Consider the following 23,123-nt stretch of genomic DNA (forward strand, 5'->3'; position numbering starts at 1 on the left):
TTTTAAATCTCATTTTTTGAAAATGAGGATTTCAACTAAAGTAAAATTTAATTGGGTTTGACATCCGAATGCCCGTTTGAGGTTACCTTTTTTTACACAAATTTTTGAAATTTATTTATTTTTAATAGGGAGAAAATTTTCTGCTATTACTTGCTCATATGTTTGGATAAAATAAAATAATTAGTACCGCACATATCTAAATTCTTTCATCTTTTTAAAACTTCTTTCTTGATTTTTTATTTTACAATGAATATTGACATTTTTGGCATGTGGAGTTGAAAGCATCATGAATAGGGCTTTGAAAAAAATTTAGAGATGCAAATCATCTTTCTATTTATAACTTATATACTCATTTTTAAAACCATATATTCGTATTTTGAACCAAACGGGCTTGGAATAAAAAATTTTGAATATCAAATATTTTTAAGTTTGAACCAAAGAGTCCCAAAAAAATTCCAGAAATCGTAATCTGGATTTCAAATTCTAGAATCCCAAATCAAGGGTTTCAGATTCCCATTCCTAAATCGTATTCCAGCAACCAAACAGGCCCTTAGTGAGGACCTTAGAAGTGGGGCTGTCCCATATCATTCATTCCTTTTGCCCAAAAGTCTTGAAAAGATAGTTGCAATTTTAAGTTGTCAAAGTCGTAATCTGACAAAGCTTAATAAACTCATTGCAGCATCTTTTCTTATACGGAACATTAAATATTGCAGGATGCCTGTTACGAGACACAGCTTAATGTTATATATTGACATTCGTTTCCCTTGACTTCATATAACGATTCTTAGCCAATATGGAAGCTTTCAAGTTGTTGTCTCAGGCATCATCTTCTTTAAACTCTTTTTCTAAGAAGCCCAGTTTGGAGCATAACCTCTACAAGCATGGCACTCACTTTTCTAAGCATTCTCTATGTTTGTATCAACAAAGAAGAAATTCAATCATCTGCCTCACAGTTAGAGAGTCAAATTCTCCTATAGCTATGAGAAAGAGAAATGGGTCAGTGAAGGAAAATTCATTGTACAAGGGACTGGGTATACTTGATTTTCTCAAGGCCAAAAACATTTTAGTCACTGGTGCAACGGGCTTCCTTGCAAAAGGTATTCAAACTTATGCTTGTTTTAGAATTAGAATGTTGTTTCTCTTGTTTACACAACTGATTTTGGATTTAAATTGATCCATGATAGAGTATAGGCAATAGTGTTGAACCTTGGATAATTTCTCTTCAAATCAATCTTTTGAAGAGAAGAAAGAGTCGACTATTTTGATCAAAGTGAAGAGATTTCTAAAATTCATCATAGTTAAAAGTCAGAGCTTTTGGATTTGATTGTGTTCTATTTTTTTGTTATCAATGATGCAAAATACATTCTGTGAACTATCATCAAGATGAGTATAAGAGAGCACAAGAAAAAATGTAGAAGTACACAATCTAATCCATAAGCTCTTACTTTTGAAGAACATTTGATTTTAACACTAACAAATTTCTATGATCGATCAAATAGAATGAATGTTGATTTTAGATTTGATTGTGTGCAAGCTTTAACAAATTTCTATGATCTGTGAAATAGAATGATAGTGGATTTTAGATTTGATTGTGTGCAAGCTTTAACAAATTTCTATGATCTGTGAAATAGAATGATAGTGGATTTTGGATTTGATTGTTGCAAGCTTTTACATCAACATTTATATCATCTTTCAACTCTTCTTATCTTGATGATGAATCATAGAATGTGATTTGAAAAATTGATATAAAAACTTGTATAAAATCAAATTCAGAAACAACATTCACACCATTTGATTTTTTTCAGTCCATCTTGTTTTGATTTGTCGTACTAAAATATGAAGTAGTTCAAGTATTATGATTATTTTGCATTGATGCCTTTCATCTAAAAATGATTTTGTTTGTATGGAAATTTTAGTTTCTCTTTTGGGTCTTATAGGTTGTGTCCCAATGAATCATAGAATATGATTTGAAAAATTGATATAAAAACTTGCATAAAATCAAATTCACAAACAACATTCACACCATTTGATTTTTTTCAGTCCATCTTGTTTTGATTTGTCGTACTGAAATATGAAGTAGTTCAAGTATTGTGATTATTTTGCATTGATGCCTTTCATCTAAAAATGATTTTGTTTGTATGGAAGTTTTAGTTTCTGTTTTGGGTCTTATAGGTTGTGTCCCAATGAATCATAGAATATGATTTGAAAAATTGATATAAAAACTTGTATAAAATCAAATTCAGAAAAAACATTCACACCATTTGATTTTTTTCAGTCCACACCATTTGATTTTTTTCAGTCCATCTTGTTTTGATTTGTCGTACTGAAATATGAAGTAGTTCAAGTATTGTGATTATTTTGCATTGATGCCTTTCATCTAAAAATGATTTTGTTTGCATGGAGATTTTAGTTTCTGTTTTGGGTCTTATAGGTTGTGTCCCATTTGAGAGTCTAAATCTCATGGGTTTGCCATTTGCAGTGGTGATTGAGAAAATTCTAAGGACACAGCCACAAGTTGGAAAGCTCTTCTTGCTTATCAAGGCTAAGGATTCAGATGCTGCCTTGGAAAGAATAAAGGATGAAGTAAGTTGTCACGTTTATTCTGCCATGAATCTCATATAGTTTCATAACAATATATGTAAAATGAAAGAAACAGTAAAGAAACTATATATGTAAAATGAAAGAAACAGTAAAATCTGTTGTGTGTGTGTTAGTTTATTCTTTATTGATAATGATCTCTAAAGAAGAAAAAATATCTCATATACGAATACACACTACAAGATAAGAAGATGAATTGCACTGGACGAAGGATGAAGCAGGTAAGCTATGATGGGCATTCTGACATAGTTCATGTTGTCATTAAAATGTCTGGAGGAAAAAATTAGGACTGAAAATGTTTTGAGACATGGAAAGTAAGAACATATGTTTGGGAATAAGATTATTTTAGAAAAGAAGAGTTTTCAGAGGTACAACAATTTGATAATGTTCAATAGATCAAAGATAGCTTTTGAGATTAAGATTCTATTATTTAATCTTTATATTTACACAACAGTTATTAATACAGATTCTCTATGAGACCACAGATTCAATTAGATCGAGCATTATATGACATTTTTAAATATAGAATGGTTATTACTAAAACTTGATTATGAAGTCTTTTGACAAATAGAATTTATTTTAGTTTCTTTGGAGGAAATTAAGTTCATATTTCAGATGGATGGATCTAATAAGATCAATAATTTTACTTTTGTGAACATGGCCTAAATGTACTGAATACTGAATCTATCATTCATTCTCATAAAAGGATTCTTATAAAGAACTGCTCTTAGATTGAGATATAATCAAATCTTGGTAAAATACCATGGAAATGTATTCTTCTTTATGATGAAATAACTCCTTAATAAAAACCTAAACAACCGAGATTGAGAACTTTCTTTTCAATGCTTATTACTATTATGCATTACTATAACTATTGGACCATCTGTTTGACATAGAATGTTTCGTTGTCTCCTCCAAACAGATAATTTGTTCAGAGTTATTCAGACATTTAAAAAGCATTTATGGAGATCAGTATGAGGAGTTTGTACTGACAAAACTTGTCCCTGTTGCTGGTGATGTTTCATTGGACAATCTTGGAATTGAGGTTGATATCGTGGAAATGCTCTCACTTCATTTGATGTAATCTTCAACTCTGCAGCTCTCACTTCATTTGATTCACATGCACTAAATATTACACGGTACAAAGATTGTTTGTTAAGGGCAATGTCTATACAGCTACGAAAATGCACTTCCATACGAATGAGAGGACTTGGTTTATTTTTTGAAAAGTTAGAAAAAGCAATGTAAAAGAAGTGCATTTTCGTGGCTGTATAGCTATGGGCATTTGTTAACTACTTAGAGCTTTTCGAATTCATAGTTTTGTTATTTATCTATGCCTTATATAAGTAAGCAGATCATCGTTATATAAGCAGCAGAAAATATGCACTATGCAATTTATTAATTAATTTTAAAATCAAGTATCAGTAGCTCTGATTTATAAATTAATAAATAAATTGTAGAAACTGTCACATCTAATACATATTTTCTGATGTTTAGTCACGGGTGTTATATGAAGGGTTAGGAGAGTTTACAACTAGGGGAAGATATTAGGTAGGTAGTCCTTTAGGCTAACCCTAAGTCTATTTATGTCAATTATTTTGGTGTACTTTTATAGGTAATTCTAAAGTTAAAGTCAAGGTTTGGGTTGTGGAGTGTGAAGTGGTCAAAAAGTTTCATTTTAAAACACTTGCTTATATTCACCGCCCATTAATCACTCATGTCACCTTGTGTTCACCCCCCAATATTTACTCGCCAAGAAACCAATAAAGACCAGATCATCAAGTGTGAAGTGGTAAAAAAAGTTCCATTTTAAAACACTTGTCTCATACCCCCATTATGTTCACCCCTCAATAGTCACTCAACAAAAAAACCAATAAACAATAGGTCGTGGAGTGCGAGTGGTCAAAAAGTGTCATTTTAAGACGCCCCATATTCATTAAACCCCTAGTAGTTGTTCACCAAAAAAATCAATAAATACCAATACTTGTAGTAAAATGTCCAACAGTTGTTATGAAATTTCCCAATACTGGAGCACAAATGGATTAATCACCAACCAAAAAAGCTAAAAAAATGATAGACTATTAGTACATATGCAATCGACGATTGGAGGTATCTATCACAATCAGAGGATCACCTAGCACCTACAAGGTCTCTTCCCCTAGTCATTATAACTATCTTTTTAAATCTATATGTTGGAAATGGTATGCTTTCTAATATATGATGGATTAGAAGAGTTTACAACTAGTCATTAAAATAATCTTTTCAAATTTATATATTCAAAATGGTATATCCCATTTTGACTAATCATTTTGTTGTCTTTTTATATGACTTAAGCTTTGGATAATAATGGGGCACAATACAAAATCTTTTATGTACAAGAGTCTAAAAAGTGATCATTTTAAGTGTCTTAACCAAGTTTGACTTTTGGAAAGTAATGAAGCTCTTTTGTGTGCGCATGGGTCATAAAGTGGCCATTTTAAAGATAACTACTTAAAGGTGCCTTAAAAGTTGTACTCTAACTACATAAAAATTTGTCAATGCTTATGTACAAATGTCTAGGCGATGTCTATACAACAGAAAATTTGCACTCGATTTGACAGTTTATGTAATTTATTAATAAATTTTAAAACCACAAAATCACTCATCTGTGACTTTAAAATTAATTAATTAATTGTATAAACTGTCAAATCGGGTGCATATATTTGACTGTTTAGCCAAGGGCAAATGTCTATGGGTATGAGATAAATTGTACATCTAAATTTATTAGTAGACTCTTAGTTATCATTGTTTTGGTTGCTTTTAAATTGGCAATTGGGGAATTGGAGAAGCAAGAAATTATTTGTATTTGGATCATTGATGGTACATGTACTCTTCCTCACTCTTCCTCTACTCTTCCTCCAATGTGGTTAATCACTTTAATTAATTTATTTTTTAATTTTTTGTCTAATAGAATAGTTATAATGTTCTATTTGGGTAAGTAATGATATATTGTTCTTCTAATGTGGTTAATCACTTCTATCTAATATAATATAATATAATAGTTATATGTTCTATTTGAGTAATTGATGGTATTTTGTTCTTTTAATATGGCTAATTACTTATGCCTAATGTAATAGAAAAAGTTAATATTTAGAATATTTGACGATGTTAATTCTAAATATGAAATCATTTGAAAGTTGATAACATTAGTTCTTTAATTGAAGAGGATAATATCAACCAAACTAGTGACTTATTGATTAATATTAAATATTTCTAAGAAAATTTTCACAAATGAAAACATTTTTTTTTTTTAAATATTGATCGATGAGCCGATAGGTGCTTACTTTAAGTAAAATAAAACTTAAATTTGTAATAAAAAAAATAAATAATATTTTTAATTAATTAATTAATTATATACTAATAAATTATCATCAAAAAAATATTCCCATAAAAATTTATTATGAAAAACTAATAAGAAAAAAGCATGAAAAATATAACATGTACAAAGTGGAGTAAAAAATATAAATTGAAATAATTATAAAAACTAAAAACTAGATCCAATGACTACCAAGTGTTCTATTTATTATCATGAGAGATAGATTCTTGTAAATCACTACTCATTAAACATGAGTCAATGAGTTTGACTCAAAAACTACACATAACAATATCACAATTTAACTTGTTGCGGAAAATATATGAATAAAATCATTTAAGAAAATTAAAAACTAAACTAATTTAAAATCTACCAACTTAAATATATGAAAAAAAATCATAGCAATTCTCACAAATATCATATTGGCTAAACTAAATATCCATATTTAAATGAAAAACTATACTAATTTAAAAAATAAATTTAAACAATTTAAAAACTATAACTTCAATCATACAAATATCCTATTTGCTAAACTCAAAATCAAAAAATAATTATAAAAACAAAAAACTTAACTAATTTAAAGTCTAAAATATTTATTTTTTAAAAAAAATCTAACAATTATTAAAACATGTAGTGAAAATATAATAACTCCTCCTCAAAGTATATTTATAAATTAAATAGGAGAGTTAAAAATGAAGATAAATAAATAAATAAGAAAAAACAGTATTATCTTAAAAAGCAGGGAGAGAGCCCCTCTAGGAGCCAGTTTTGCCATAGAAGCAGGGAGAGCCCTCTTAGGCATCTCATCATTCTACTAGAATTTTGATGAACCCATCCATTTTTACGCAGCATGGGATAAAATAATTAAGGACAATGAGATTTTTATGATAAATATTAAAAAATTGAAGGTATTTTCAGTTAAAATCAAAGACAATGAGAAATTACGATAGTCAATATGGGCAAGAAATGAAATGAGATATTAATCGATGAGGCTACAAATTTGCGTGGAATTGAATGAAAAAGGAAAATTTAGAATTTTTAGAAGCACGGGGTAAATGGTGTTGAATTCTGGAGAAATCAGTAAAGATTTTGCATAATATTTAGTGGTAGGCATTAAGTTTTCCTGGAATCAGCGAGGTAGTAAAAACAACAGGAAATTTGACCAGGAAAATATAAATTATTATGAGAGACTGTAAGCGATAATAAGGTCTTGTAGGGTTTCAGACGACAACGTCACTGAATGCAAAGAAAACATCAGAGATCTTAACTTAGTTTTTAGAGTTTGAGTAAATGGAGTTGAATGCACAAGAGGAGAAACCTTGCTGCCCGGACGTCTATGCGAGAATTCTCATTGTTTTTGACCTCAGAGCTTTTGAAGCATCAAAAAGGGTTTTTTGTTCTTTTATTTTAATTGAGGGATTAATTTTTCCTTTGATTTAGCAGAAAAATTTAAACTTTTTCTCAAGTTCGTGCAACAACAAAACCATTCTCAAACTCTCTAGTTTCAAGATTTGATTGTAAGTTTTTAAAAATTAATATTTAGAATCACGCTTTTTCATTTTTTTGCCTGTGTCACTCGAAATACTGATCAAATAATAAATAAATAAATAAAACAATTACAGATCTCATAAATTGTAGAAATTTGTTAGATCTCGAAGATTCTAGATTTTAAACCTGGCATTTTATATTTATTATTCAGGTATGATGTCGCTTTGGAGACAAATACAAAAGGGTCGTCTCGGCTCATGGAGTTTGGAAGAAGTTGCAGAAAGCTGCAACTCTTTCTGCATGTATCAACAGGTAACCTTTATGTCATAATTTATGCTTCCTGTTTAATGGAAGCAACACATTATTTACATTCTGAACATTACATTTCTTTTGCTTTGTTAACCTACAGCATATGTCAATGGGCAAGGAGAAGGTAGGATTTCCGAAAAACTGTTCAAAATGGAAGATTGCCTAACCAAAGGGTTAGAAGATTCTCCAGCTTTGAACATTCTGAATGAATTTGAATTGGCCAAAATTGTTCGACCTTTTCATGATGATGGCATTTGCCAAACAATGAAAGACATGGGTTTGAAAAGGTACAGAATGAATTCCTGAGCTGCTTCTTGATTTGTCATATTCTATTTCAATCTTTATAATCTATGATCCAATTTATCTTTAAGAGTGGCCTATAAGTTGTTTCTGAGACGAGAATTCCCAATATTTTAGTAAATAATATATTTTTACCTCGTGAACTTTGCAGGGCAAGAACATATGGATGGAATGATGTTTATGTGTTTAGTAAGGCGATGGGAGAGATGTTTTTAGACCATAACAGAGGAGAAATTCCATTGGCTATTGTTAGACCTAGTGTGATTGAAGGAACCTACAGCGATCCATTTCCTGGATGGATAGAAGGCCTTCGGTAAGAGCAGACTTAAACTCATGAATGTATCAGTTATTTACTACTATCTGGTAAGAACAATCTTAAACCTCATGAATGTGACAAGTATTTACTAGTTTCTGGTACCTGTCAAAGTGTCTTTGAAGATAATTTGTAAGAACAATTCAAAGTTGTTTGTGCCATCTATATCAATTTGGGTTCATTTTATTAGGGGAGAGGATCTAGTACTTGAACATTCTAACTTCAAATTGCTCCTAATTTTTTACAACAGGTTACTTGGCAAGTCATCTACTTATAACTAAGGTTTCAAGTCCACATCACCTGTTATGATGCCACATCAACATGCTTTTTGCCAAGTTGTCTAAAACAGCTCAAAAAAAAGTGAGACCAATGGTCATGCATAAAGGGTACCCATAGTTGAACAACTGATGTGGCATCATATCATTGGTTAATTTTTATAACTCAGGGTATATTTTATTCAATTTTGGGTAGTTAGCATCACAAGTATTGGTACAATGTTGTCAAAAAAAAATTGGACATTAAGTCAATAAATATAGGTATTAAGTGAACAACTTTTATCACAACTATTAGACATTAAGCCAATTAGTGGGTCCTCTCCCCTATAAGATTGTTTAAAAAGTATTAGGACAAATCTAATTCATTTTAGTTAAAAGTTTAAAACATTAAATTGTTCAACTTCAAATATACCAGGCAAACTTTTCTGGATTGTTTGATTTTCTGATTTGCTATTAGTTTGGAATTCCCACTTTCTTTCCTCCTTTTCTATTTGGCTGCTAGAGGGCCTTAGTTATGTTCATTATGAGCGTTTTTGGTTGGTTGATTCTTTCTTCTTCAATGCAAAAATTGCAAAGGTAAATGATTAAATGTTGTATCATGTCAAATTTATTTGTATCAATGTTTTCAATCATATTCAGTGATTTATTATCAAGATGTAAGAGAATTATATGAAGGCAATAATCTGCAATTTTCTTTGACAGTTTAATTCTAGACATCTCAAATTATTTAGCCTTGAAATGGAGTTCCCTTCTGTAAAGGGTTTCAATTGTAGACATTACATTTCTACAGTCTATAGTAATTATGTTGTATGTTTCTAGATTCTATTACTACAATATAATTTGCATCAACTTTTGAGGAGGATAGTCAATGATCTATTATCAAGATATAAGAGAGCTATATAGAAATTTCAAAAAATGACTTTTATGTCAGACAACAATTTGATATTATTATTCTATACTAACATTATAATCATTCAATTGATACAGAATGGTGGATCCAATAATAGCCTACTATGCAAAAGGCCAGCTCTCTGCCCTTATTGCTGATCCAGGCGTGGCTTTTGATATAGTAAGTATCACCACACACTTTTAACAGTGTTAATTGAATTGTTTTGACAAATATAATATTAGACATAATTTTCTTCATGTGTTTATAAATACAAATAATAAAATTTTCAGGTTCCAGTAGATATGGTTGCAAACACAATACTTGCAGTAATGGCAAAGCATGCTGGTAAATCTGGGCTGGAGATTTATCAAATGGCTTCCTCTGTTGCGAATCCAATATTTATGGGAGAAATTTTTGAAGTGTTTTACCAATATTTTAAAGCCCACCCTTATGTTGACATGAGGGGTAAACCAGTAAAAGTAAAGGATTCTCTCAAGCTGTTTGGAAACATGGAAGATCTCTCTTCTCATCCCATAAACAAATCATTAGATGTAAGTTGCACTAGATTTTTTTATATAATTCATGATTATATAGTTTTTTAAAGACATGTTTGGAGGAAGTTTGATGTGCACATGTATGAATTATATAGTTTTTATAAGACATATTTGGAGGAAGTTTGATGTGCACATGTTTTCTTATTTAAAAATAGTTCACAGTTGCTATTTAGTTGTCTTAATTGATACGAGTTTATATGAATTGAAAATTTGAATCTCATTTAATGATTCATCCATAGAGGAGTCATTCTGGTGAAACATATATCAAATTAATTCTATTTTTCTTAATTTAGTCATTTTACTTAAAATTTTAGAACATTGATTACTACAATGTGTGATGATAATAGACAAATGGTGGGCACCCTTTTGAACAAATGGAAAAGCAAGAACGCATTGCCATGAAAGTAAGAGCCCGTGTGAACAGACACATTGGCAAGATATACCAGTCATATTTTACTTGCAGAGCAAGGTATTTGATAAAATTCATTTCACTCATTTTATTGTTCTTCTTATATTAAGAAATTATCTCACAAGAATTGTATTTATCTTGATTTCAGATTTGATAACTCAAACACGAATAAGTTATTCCAAGAACTCTCCCAAGAGGAAAGGGAAATATTTGGATTTGATGTAAATAGGATAGACTGGGATGATTACATTATGCAGGTTCATATTTCGGGACTCCTTGAAAATGTCATGACGAAAAAAAGATCAAAAGCCATCGAACAAGACAGGAATCCTGCAGTCCCTCTATTGGTGAGGTCTTAAGACTTAGATGATAAAATAGGTTTATCAGGTAGTGCTTGTTTTTATAGGTTGTCTTAATTTTTTTTTAAATTGTTCAAATATGTTATTTATATTAAGCATTCTTAGCAAGTTTGAGGGAGTTGTTTATGGAAAATTCTATGTAGCAAACTAAAATCTATAGCAATATTTTAGAGAATTTTTTTATTAAGATTCTTTACTATTCTTAGTAGTTAATAGTAGTTTAATATTCATGGTGGTATTGATTAACTACTTGAGAGGATGTTGCCTAAGAATTTTTTTAGATGTATATATTAAAGGAAATATATGATTATCAAATGTTTGTTATCTATTAAAAGAGCAACTGATAGAAGTTAATAATTATTAAAAAATAAATTTATTATTTTACTTTTGAAAATGATAAAGTAAAATATAATTCAAGATAAATTTGTGAATACTTTTATATAATTAAAATGTATATATAAACATCTTTATGAGGTTGTTTTAATCAAGAAATTATATTGTATTTTGATAACAATGAGTTAATAAAATTCAGAGTGATTGCCCACAAATTTAGGATGACTAGTTAGCTTCTACTTGCCCCTTCCTCTCCTCAACTTGGGAGTTGGTAAGACCAAGGTAAGGAGGGTTTAGGTTACCGTACCTATAAAAAGGTTAGCAAAATATAATAATTTGTTCCTATTAGTAACAACATAAAACTATGTTGTATTTTATATTGAAGTGTATGGTAGAAGTAAAACTAAAACTCATTTATATATACATGTCAAAGGTAATCATGCCATATTAAATTGTTTTTTAAAAATGATATTGAAAAGTACATAAAAATTGGAGGCCAAGATTAATTATCATATGACTAAATTTGAACCCAAGACCTCTTCGATAAGAGGCTCACAATTTACCATTGTGTTATAGGCTCATGCCTATAATTCAAGTTCATGTTATAGGTAGGACTAAAAGCTAAATGAATTGGGGTTTAAATTAGGGTTGTGATTTGTCTTAGGGTTAGAGTTGTTATTAGTATTACGATTAGAATTAGATTAAGTATTGTTATTAGAGATGGATTTAGAGTTATCATTAGGTTGGGTAAGATTTATATTTTTTTTAAAACAAGATGTAAAATATTATTTATCATAAAAGAATCATTACATAGCAAGACCAAAAATAAATCGCGAAAAATTAGATAGCATCTAAACAAATATCCTATCAAGGAATCCAATGGGAACAAACATAAACTTTCTCATGTCATCCATACTAACCTCTCTATTGTTTGAGAATGTTCTAGGGGCAAAACTCATCAATTACCAATGTTTTGCCCTTCATATGCTAGGGGATCCGTTAACCAAGCAACTAGTCACCATATTCTATTCCTTAGGAATGTAGAAAAACAAAACAAAAGTTTAAAGAGTTACTTAAACTAAGGGTTTACTTGACCACTAAAGCTAACTACCAAGTCACTACCTGCACCCTTTACTTTTTTAGCAAATCAACCAAAACCTAGGAATTTGACATAGACAATTTTTCTCTAGCCTAAGTAGTAAGAACAAAAGCTTCCATGAAATTATTCATTTGTTATCCTTTATAACTATGAAAAAGAAACAAGACAACCATAGAGAGATCTCTCAAACTCTCTCATATCCTAGCATGTTGAATATTCCTCCTAGAAGAGTTATGAGTGTTAATCTTCAAAATTATGAGAACAATAATCTACCTTAGACTTGTTGAAATTCATCCTAGCATACCTACAAATCATTGTCATAAATGTTTTATTACCACATTTGAGTAAGTTCAAATTCATAATAATAACAATATCACTAAGATCTGTATTAGCAAAATATTGCACTTTAGATAAGGTCTCCTAAAGTATGTAGATAACTCTACCATAGTGGATATGCCATCATTTTCTTATCCTAAAAAATCTTTCAATTTATTTTCAATTAAAGTTGCCAAATAATGAATGTGGGCCCTATAAATAAGGAAAATTAGGGATTTAGAAATAAAAATGATAAGCTAACCATAAAAATGCTATAACATCTTTCAAATGAAAAAGAATTATCTCATGAATAAAGTTATGAAATCAAAATTGCATAAATTTAACATAAAACATAAACAAATTCTATGCAAACCCTTTATCCCACTCCATTATTTTCTTTCTCCTCTAGTTAACAATTTTTCTGAATGTGAACAAGTGCAAAAATATGACTAAGCAAGGATAATTCAATGGAATAACAATAAGGATACTAGAATATTGTAGTTTGTGGCTAGTGAAGATGAAGATTGAGAGCACAATTTATAGATTTTTAGTGTCACGTGAATAGACGCAAATAAAAGGATGTAAGAGGATAAGGGTGAAGGAAAGGAAACGTCAAGTGAGAGCCAAAAGGACAAGGTAGAAGAAAAGAAATAATGCAAGTGGGATTACAAAATGGAGATAAAATTGTAGATATATCAATAAATATTAATTTATTAATTCACCTTCATATTGATAATCAACAAATTAAATAATATTCATTTAATTGTGCCAAAAGGATAAATGAGATTAATAGATGTCGTATTTATTTATCTTTTAGAGGACCTATTAGGACAAGGGGTATAATATTTAAGTTATTATATGTTAGAATGTTTAGAATAATTGGGGGGGGGGGGGGGGGGGGGGGGGGGGGGTGAATCAGTTACCCAAGGTCTAGGTGTACCAATTGAACAAACAAACAATTAAATAACTTCAGATCTTAACATTCAGTAGCTTGGTCTCCATAGTCAACTTTCAGTAAACATAAATTAGCAATCCATTGTCATAAATATTACACACTTTGTAGAATGTAAACATTAACAATAAATCACCAAATTTAACATCCACACAAGTTTGACACTAGTATTTGATGTGAAATCCCAATGTGGGAAAAACCACCAACAACATGTCACCAATCTTTTCACTTTTATGAAGTGAGCTATGTTAGGAGCCAAGTCTGTTAAACATTACAAAACACATTGTTAAATGTGACCTTGTTAAAAAATTTAATCACCCTATTAGGAGTGGTCTTGTTAGAAGACTTTAGAGTATTTCATTAAAATGCCACCTTGATTAAATGATTTACATATGACTGTTAGGTCAACCTCGATTAAAGTATTTTAATACTACATTAATACAGTGGTTAGAAAGTGTAGATGCTTAATATCATCCCTAAAGACTATATTAATTTATTAATATTGCGCGTGACATTGCAATTAATTATATTGCTCACATTTTTTTACTTATTTGATTAAATTATTTTAATTAAATGAGTTCATTCTCCTAATTATTTTAATTTAATTTAAATATTCCTAGCCTTAATGTGTTAAATTAATTTAACACATGACCCTCCATCATCCCTTTTTTAAAATAAATTTTGTTTATCCTCACATCCTATTAATTCCTCTAAACCCATGATTAAATTAAATTTTATTTAATTTAATCTTAAGCATAACCTAGAGCCTAGCCTATAACCATCATTTTCATCCTCTTAAGCCTATTTCTTCTCTAATCCCACTTAATCATTCTTAATCTCTTTCCTAATCCCCCTCATTAGCCTAAGAGTGTGCCCACACATGTGTGAGATGGCATGCCTACACACTCCCCTTTGCACTCTTGTCTTGAATTTTTGACTACTTGCATGGCTTGCCTATCACCTTATGTGGCATCTACATGGATGCCACCTCATCAAGCCCTCTCTCAAGCCTATAAATAGAGGCCTTGTCTCAAGCATTTGTATCTCCCATTATTGTATTGTTACAATGTCATTTTGAGCCTTGAGTTTTCATGCTAGGGTTTTCATTGTAGTTTGAGTTTTCATAGAGATTTCTAGGTGAATACTAACCATTTGGTAGCTAGTTTAGCTTTGCATTTGCATGGTTTAGCTATTTTGCCTTTGCATTTACATGTCCTTTGCATTTACTTGTTAATTTAGCTTGCATATCTTATTAGTTTATTTGTTGCATTTCACATTTTCACCATTGAATGCTTTCAAGTATGGCTTTCTCCATAGCCATTTTTTGAAGTATTCTTCATTTCGTTGTAGCTTATGTTCATATTTCATCATTACTTACATTTTCACATCCACTCAAGAGATTCAATACTTTGTTTTGTTATAGAGAGCACACCAAACATACCCCCCCCCCCATCTTAACACACCAACAAGGCCTCTCATGGGTGCCTTTGTTGAGTTGTAGAGGTGGTTGGAGGATTTGGTTTGTTGGCTGCTTAGAGTTGAAAAACTCAAGCAAGCATTAATTAGTTAATGGTCTTTCATTTTGTTGAGTCTTTGATGCATATTTGAGATTTTTTAACTAATGTTTGTTTGTTGATTCGTGCTCCCAACAGGTCACATTTTCTAGCACATAGAAAGTAACAATAGTTTTTGATCTGTCAAGTACTACTCACTTTTAAAATTCGGATCTCAATTCGGCTCACAAGTTGATCGATTGACAGGCCTACATTGTTGCCTCAATCTCTGATTCACTTGGAAACCCTTCAAGAAATTACACTCCTCCTCTTCTCAACTCTTCTCAGCCTTTTTCTTAAGTTTTCCAATCAATAGCATCAACTACTGCTCCAACCTTCAACGTCTTGATAAGGTTAGCCCTTGCACTTCCTTAAATAAGTAATTGTTATGATCCTAGTGGGCGGCCTTCGCTAACACCTCATGGTTTTGGTGCAATGGTTTGTACCATGTGGTATCAGAGCCTCCACCCAGGTTCGAGTCTTAGAGTGGGTGGCAACGTTTAGTGTTCATCTGAGACTCATATGGCCAAAGGAGGGCCCACCGTATGGGTGCACATCTAGCCTAGAGTCTAGATTGCAGAGTGTAGTGGGATGTTATGATCCTAGTGGGCGACTTTCACTAACACCTCGTTGTTTTGGTGGAATGGTTTGTATCAGTAATTCTAATATTTTGTCACTTAAACACCACCGTAAATCTTAGGGTTACGATTATATTCAACACATACAATGAATTTGTCAACCTTCTTGTTCATCCTCTTCTTTTCTAGAAACTTCTTCACAAATCCTTACATAGAAACAAGCAATCATTATTTCTTTTGATTTAAATGTTCATATCTTCAACATGCTTTCCATATTCCAAGAAATCAACTTTGTCAGCTAGAAATTACGATTTCTCATAAATTGTTAAAATGTTGTTCCTTGGCAATCACTATGCTTTGACACTCAAACATCATTGGGTTACTTGGTCACTACTAGATTTCTTGCTCAGCACATATACTATCACTCGGTCAATATGGATGCTCAATCAACACTAATTATGGCTTGGTTGACACTACCATTACTCAAGGTATGTGCAGGATCATGGTGTACCAAACTATGGCCTTAAGTGGCAGTAAAAAATTAGCAAATTAGGGTTATGTCAACTTGACACATAATTTTAAAGTGGTTATGGACTTTATATCAAAATGTTGTAAGAAAATAATCTATAGGAAATTGAATGTAGTTTATAAACTACTAGGCCTTATTAGGAGGAAAAAATAATTGATTGGTCAAAAGTTTGGATTTTAATGCAGTACTACGAAAATTTTAGGGCGAAAATAAAAAGTAGGTGTATGTCTGACCACCTTAATCAAAATCAAATGATAATATTTTTTTAATATAATTATAGATATAAAAAGTAGACTCATGCCCAGATGTGATGCATATTTTTTAATATTTTTATTCCAAATAAATAATTAAATATCAATTTTCTACTATAACTTTTTCAAAAAAAAAAAAACTCTCATGTCTGACCACCTTAATTAATAGAAAATTTTAACAAATTTAATTATAATTATTATTTTTCTTATACTAAGTGAAGCATAGAATGTGATGCAACTTTTAGATTTAAAAAATGTTATACCGTTTGAAAGTTATAGCTATTTTTCAATTAGTGTGTCAATCAACACTTTACAATAATCTTCATTGAAAATTAGCTAATAAATATTTATCAAACTCAGAATTTGATAGCAATTATATCGATCGAATCTCGAGAGTGATATTAAAAAACCCTTTTCATTTCAGTCAATTTCAATCAAAATAACATTGTCAGATGGCTACCCGAAGTTTGAGTGTCACTGAAACCCTCCTTAAACACGTTTTTTGGGTTGATTGGGCAGGCTTGGTAAATACCAGGCCTAATCAGATATCTGATTAGCCACGGTAATTTCAAACTTGTTTTTACTGGGAGATTTCAAAAGGGAAGTTTTTTTAAATTTAAAATTTGGAGGGAGATAAATTTAAGAGAATAACTTTAGACAATTTTAAAGCAAAATATATTTCGTGAATGTGTGAACATTAATATTATTATTATAATTATTATTACATTATAGTAATATGTATGATTATTATTATTAAATATAATATAGTTCTAAATATAATATAGTGATATATATTATTATTATTAAATATATGTAGTAGTATTATATGAAAAAACTATTCTATATAATAATATATATTGTTATTATTATTAAATATATAATATAGTAACATATATGATTATTATTGTTATATAATCTAATAATATATTATTATTATATTAAAATATACAATATAATATAATTATTAAATATAATATTGTCCCTTCGACCCATATGAAGCATTCTAATATGTCCCTAGGAGTCCTAGGACCCCTAGGGACATATGTCATCATGTTATGGGTCGAAGGGGGTCAACCTATGACCTGCTTCGATCCATATGAAACATTCTAATATGTCCCTAGGGGTCTTAGGACCAATAGGGACATATGTTATCATGTAATGGGTCGAAGGTGACCTATGACCCCCTTCAACTCATATGAATGATTCTAATATGTGCCTAGGGGTCTTAGGACCCCTAGAGACATATGTCATCATGTAATGAGTTGAAAGGGGTCATAGGTCAACCTATCACCCCTTTCAACCCATATGAAGCATTCTAATATGTCCCTAGGGACATGTCGTAATTTAATTCATCAAAGGGAGTCACAAGTAAACCTATGACCCCCTTCGACTCATATGAAAGATTCTAATATGTCCCTATTGGTCCTAGGACCCCTGGGAACATATGTTGTCATGTAATGGGTTGAAGGGGGGCCCCTTCAACCCATATGAACGATTCTAATATGCCTCTAATATGTCCCTAGGGGTCCCAGGACCCCTAGGGACATATGTCATCATGTAATGGGTCGAAGGGGATCATAAGTCACCTTATGACCCCCTTCGACCCATATGAATAATTCTAATATGTCCCTAGGGGTCATAGGACCCCTAGGGACATATGTCATCATGTAATGACTCGAAGGGGGTCATAGGTTCACCTATGGCCCCCTTTGAACCATATGAAGCATTCTAATATGTCCCTAGGGGTCCTAGGACCCCTAGGGATATATGTCATCATTTAATGAGCCGAAGGGGGTCATAGGTCAACCTATGACCCCATTCGACCCATATGAAGCATTCTAATATGTCCCTACGGGTCTTAGGACCCCTAGGGACATATGTCATCATTTAATTAGTTGAAGGGGGTAAAAAGTCAACCTATGAACGCCTTCAACCCATATGAAGGAGTCTAATATGTCACTAGGGATCCTAAGACCCCTAGGGACATATGTCATCATGTAATGGGTCGAGCAGGGTCATAAGTCACCCTATGACCCCATTCGACCCATATGAACAATTTTAATATGTCTCTACAAGTCCTAGGCGCCCTAGAGAAACGATTCTAATATGTCTCTAGGACCCCTAGGGACATATGTCATCATCTAATGGGTCGAAGGGGCCTTTGACCCATACGAAAGATTCTAATGTGTTCCTAGGGACATATGTCATCATGTAATGGGTCGAAGGGGGTCATAGGTCAACCTATGACCCCCTTCGACCCATACGAAAGATTTTAATATGTCCTTAGGTGTCCTAGGACCCCTAGGGACATATGTCATCATTTAATTGGTCGAAGGGGGTCATAGGTTTCCTTTGACCCATATGAATGATTCTAATATGTCCCTAGGGGTCCTAGGACCCCTAGGGACAAATGTTGTCATGTGATTGGTCGAAGGGCCCCTTCGACCCATATGAACAATTATAATATGACCCTAGGGGTCCTGGGACCACTAGGGACATATGTCATCATGTAATAGGTCGAAGGGGGTTATAGGTCAACCTATGACCCCCTTTGACCCATACAAAGGATTCTAATATGTCCCTAGGGGTCCTAGGACCCCTAAGGACATATGTCGTCATGTAATGGTTTGAAGGGGGTCATAGGTCACCCTATGACCCCCTTCGATCCATACGAATGATTCTAATATGTCCCTAGGGGTCTCGTCATGTAATGGATCGAAGGGGGTCATAGGTGACCATATGACCCCCTTCAAACAATACGAAAGATTCTAATATGTCCCTAGGGGTCCTAGGACCCCTAGGGACATATGACATCATGTAATGGGTCGAAGGGGGTCATAGGTCAACCTATGACCCCCTTCAACCCATACAAAGGATTCTAATATGTCCTTAGGGGTCCTAGGACCCGAAGGGACATATGTCATCATGTAATCTGTCGAAGGGGCTCATAGGTCACCCTATGACCCCTTCAACCCATACAGAAGATTCTAATATCCCTAGGGACATATGTCATCGTTTAATTGGTCGAAGGGGCTCATAGGTCAACCTATGACCCCCTTCGACCCATACGAAAGATTCTAATATGTCCCTAGAGGTCTTAGGACCTCTAGGGACATATGTCATCATGTAATGGGTCGAAGGGGGTCATAGGTCAACCTATGACCCCCTTCGATCGGACCCTTAGGGATATATGTCATCATTTAATTGGTTGAAGGGGCTCATAGGTCAACCTATGACCCCCTTTGACCCATACGAAAGATTTTGATATGTCCCTAGGCATCTTAGGACCCCTAGGGACATATGTCATCATGTAATGGGTCAAAGGGGGTCATAAGTCAACCTATGACCCCCTTCGACCCATACGAAGGAGTCTAATATGTCCCTAGGGGTTCTAAGACCCCTAGAGATAAATGTCGTCATGTAATGACCTATGACCCCCTTCGACCCATATGAAGGATTCTAATATGTCCTTAGGTATCCTAGGACGCCTAGGGACATATGTCATCCTGTAATGGATCCAACGGGGGTCATAGGTCACCCTATGACCCGCTTCGACCCATATGAAAGATTTTAATGTCCCTAGGGGTCCTGTCATCATATAATGGGTCGAAGGGGGTCATAGGTCACCCTATGACCTGCTTTGACCCAGACAAAGGATTCTAATATGTCCCTAGGGGTCCTAGGACCCCTAGAGAAATATCTCATCATGTAATAGGTCAAAGGGGGTCATAGGTCAACCTACGATCCCCTTCGACCCATATGAAGCATTCTAATATGTCCATAGGGGTCCTAGGGCCCCTAGGGAATATGTCATCATGTAATGGGTCAAAGGACCCATATGAAGCATTCTAATATGTCCCTAGGGGTCCTGGGACCCTCACGGACATATGTCATCATGTAATGGGTTGAAGGGGTCATAAGTCACCCTATGACCCCTTTCTACCCATACGAAGGATTCTAATATGTCCCTTAGGGTCCTAGGACCCCTAGGGACATATGTTGTCATGTAATGGGTCGAAGGGGGTCATAGATCAACCTACGACCCCTTTCAACCCATACAAAGAATTCTAATATGCTCCTAGAGTTTTGACGACCCCTAGGGACATATGTCATAATGTAATGGGTCGAAGGGAGTCATAGGTCAACCTGTGACCCCCTTACACCCATATGAAGCATTATAATATGTCCCTAGGGGTTCTAGGACTCCTAGGGACATATGTCATCATGTAATGGGTCGAAGGGGGTCATAGGTTACCCTCTGACCCCCTTCAACCCATATAAAGCATTCTAATATGTCCCTAGGAGTCTTAGGACCCATAGGGACATATGTCATCATCTAATGGGTCAAAGGGGTTCATAGGTCACCCTATGACCCCCTTCGACCCATATGAAGGGTTCTAATATGTCCCTAGGGGTCCTAGGACCCTTAGGGACATATGTTGTCATGTATTGGGTCAAAGGGGGTCATAGGTCACCCTATGATCACCTTTGACCCATACGAAAGATTCTAATATGTCCCTAGGTGTCCTAGGACCCTTAGGGACATTGGTCATTATGTAATGGGTCGAAAGGGCTCATAGGTCACCCTATGACCCCCTTCGACCCATATGAACGATTCTAATATGTCCTTAGGGGTCCTATGGCCTCTAGGAACATATGTCATCATTTAATGGGGCGAAGGGGGTCATAGGTCAACCTATTACCCCCTTCAACCCATACGAAAGATTCTAATATGTCCCTAGGGGTCCTAGGATCGCTAGGGACATATGTCATCATGAAATATGTCGAAAGGGGTCATAGGTTCGACTCATAGGGTGACCTATGACCCCTTTCAACCCATTCCATGATGAAATATGTCCCTAGAGGTCCTAGGACCCCTTGGAACATATTAGAATCATTCATATGGGTGGAAGGGGGCTATAGGGTGACCTATGACCCCTTTCGAGACATTCCATGACAATGTATATCCCTAGGACCCCTAGGGACCCATTGGAAACGCGTCGAAAAGAGTTACTAGGGGCCCTAGGGACATATGTTGTCATGAAATGTGTCGAAATGATGCATTTTATGACAATATTATATTTAATAATTATATAATATTATATATTTTAATATAATAATAATATATTATTAGATTATATAACAATAATAATCATATATATTACTAGATTATAGATTTAATAATAATAATAACCATATATATTATTATTTATAATAATTTAGTCATATAATACTACTATAGTTATTTAATAATTATTATTATTATTATAATATATAATATTAATAATATTAATGTCCACACTTTCACGAAATAAATTTCTCTCCCTCCAAATTTAAAATTGAAAAAATTCCCCCCTCTCAAATTTCCCTCCAAATTGATGTGGAAAATTGTCGGGCCTGATCGAATATCCAATTAGGCTTGGTATTTACCAAGCCTATTTGGTCAACCCAAAAAATGTGTTTGAGAACGGTTTCAGTGACACTCAAACTTCGGGTAGCCATCTAACAATGTTATTTTGATTGAAATTGAATGAAACGAAAAGGGTTTTTTTATATCACTCTCGAGATTTCATCGATATAATTGCTGTCAAATTTTGAGTTCGATAAGAATTTATTAGTTAATTTTCAATGAAGATTATTGTAAAGTGTTGATTGATATACTGATTGAAAAATAGCTATAACTTTCAAACGGTATAACATTTTTTAAATCCAAAAGTTGTGTCACATTCTTTGGTTCACCTAGTATAAGAAAAATAAAAATAAAAATAAATTTGGTAAAATTTTCTATTAGTTAAGGTGGTCAAACACGGGAGTTTTTTTTCTGAATTTTTTTTGTAAAAAATTCATATTTAATTATTTATTTGGAATAAAAATACCCAAAAATATGCATCACATCCGGGCATGAGTCTAGTTTTTATATCTATAATTATATTAGAAAAATAGTATCATTTGATTTTGATTAAGGTGGTTAAACATACACCTACTTTTTATTTTCGCCCTAAAAATTTTCGTAGTACTACATTAAAATCCAAACTTTTGACCAATGAATTTTTTTTTCTCTAGATAAGGCGTAGTAGTTTATAAACTAAATTCAATTTCCTACAGCTAATTTTCTTACACCTTTTTGATATAAAGTCCATAACCACTTTAAAATTATGTGTCAAGTTGACATAACCCTGATTTGTTGATTTTGCATTGCCACTTAAGGCCATAGTTTGGTACACCATGATCCTGTAAATACCTTTATATTAAATTATGAATAACATAATTATTAATCTAATACTAAAATAATAACTTTTTTTTTGATAGGTAATATTTGTATTGTATTGATAAAGAGAGTACATTATGGTAATATGGCTAAGAGCCTTACAATTTAAACTACCCTTACTCTGCCCATACAAATGCCATTAGATAAACAAAAAATAGAGTATAAATACTTTGAAATTAAAAACCACCCACCCATACCTTAAACCGATCAAACAAGACAAAAAGAACCACCACCACCCCCATTGTTAGCTACTTCTTGAACCAATTCGTCACTACCTCACAAGTGAAAGTTAGAGTTGAGTGGTCATCCATCACTAAGATCCCCTGGCTCACCATGCGACACTTTCTATTGCCCTTCCCCACATCAACAAGCAGAGAGGCATCAACCCAAACTCTCTCT

The 23,123-nt window shown here is 32.9% G+C and overlaps 1 pseudogene; it reads left to right on the forward strand.

Moving 5' to 3' along the window:
- The first annotated feature begins 790 nt into the window (after positions 1–790).
- On the forward strand, positions 791–10,846 carry LOC149555961 (fatty acyl-CoA reductase 2, chloroplastic-like; annotated as a pseudogene).
- Positions 10,847–23,123: the final 12,277 nt, after the last annotated feature.

The sequence above is a fragment of the Cupressus sempervirens genome, chromosome 5 (genome assembly GCF_028749045.1).
Source record: "Cupressus sempervirens isolate cs-2001-9-10 chromosome 5, ASM2874904v1, whole genome shotgun sequence".
Classification (NCBI taxonomy): domain Eukaryota; kingdom Viridiplantae; phylum Streptophyta; class Pinopsida; order Cupressales; family Cupressaceae; genus Cupressus; species Cupressus sempervirens.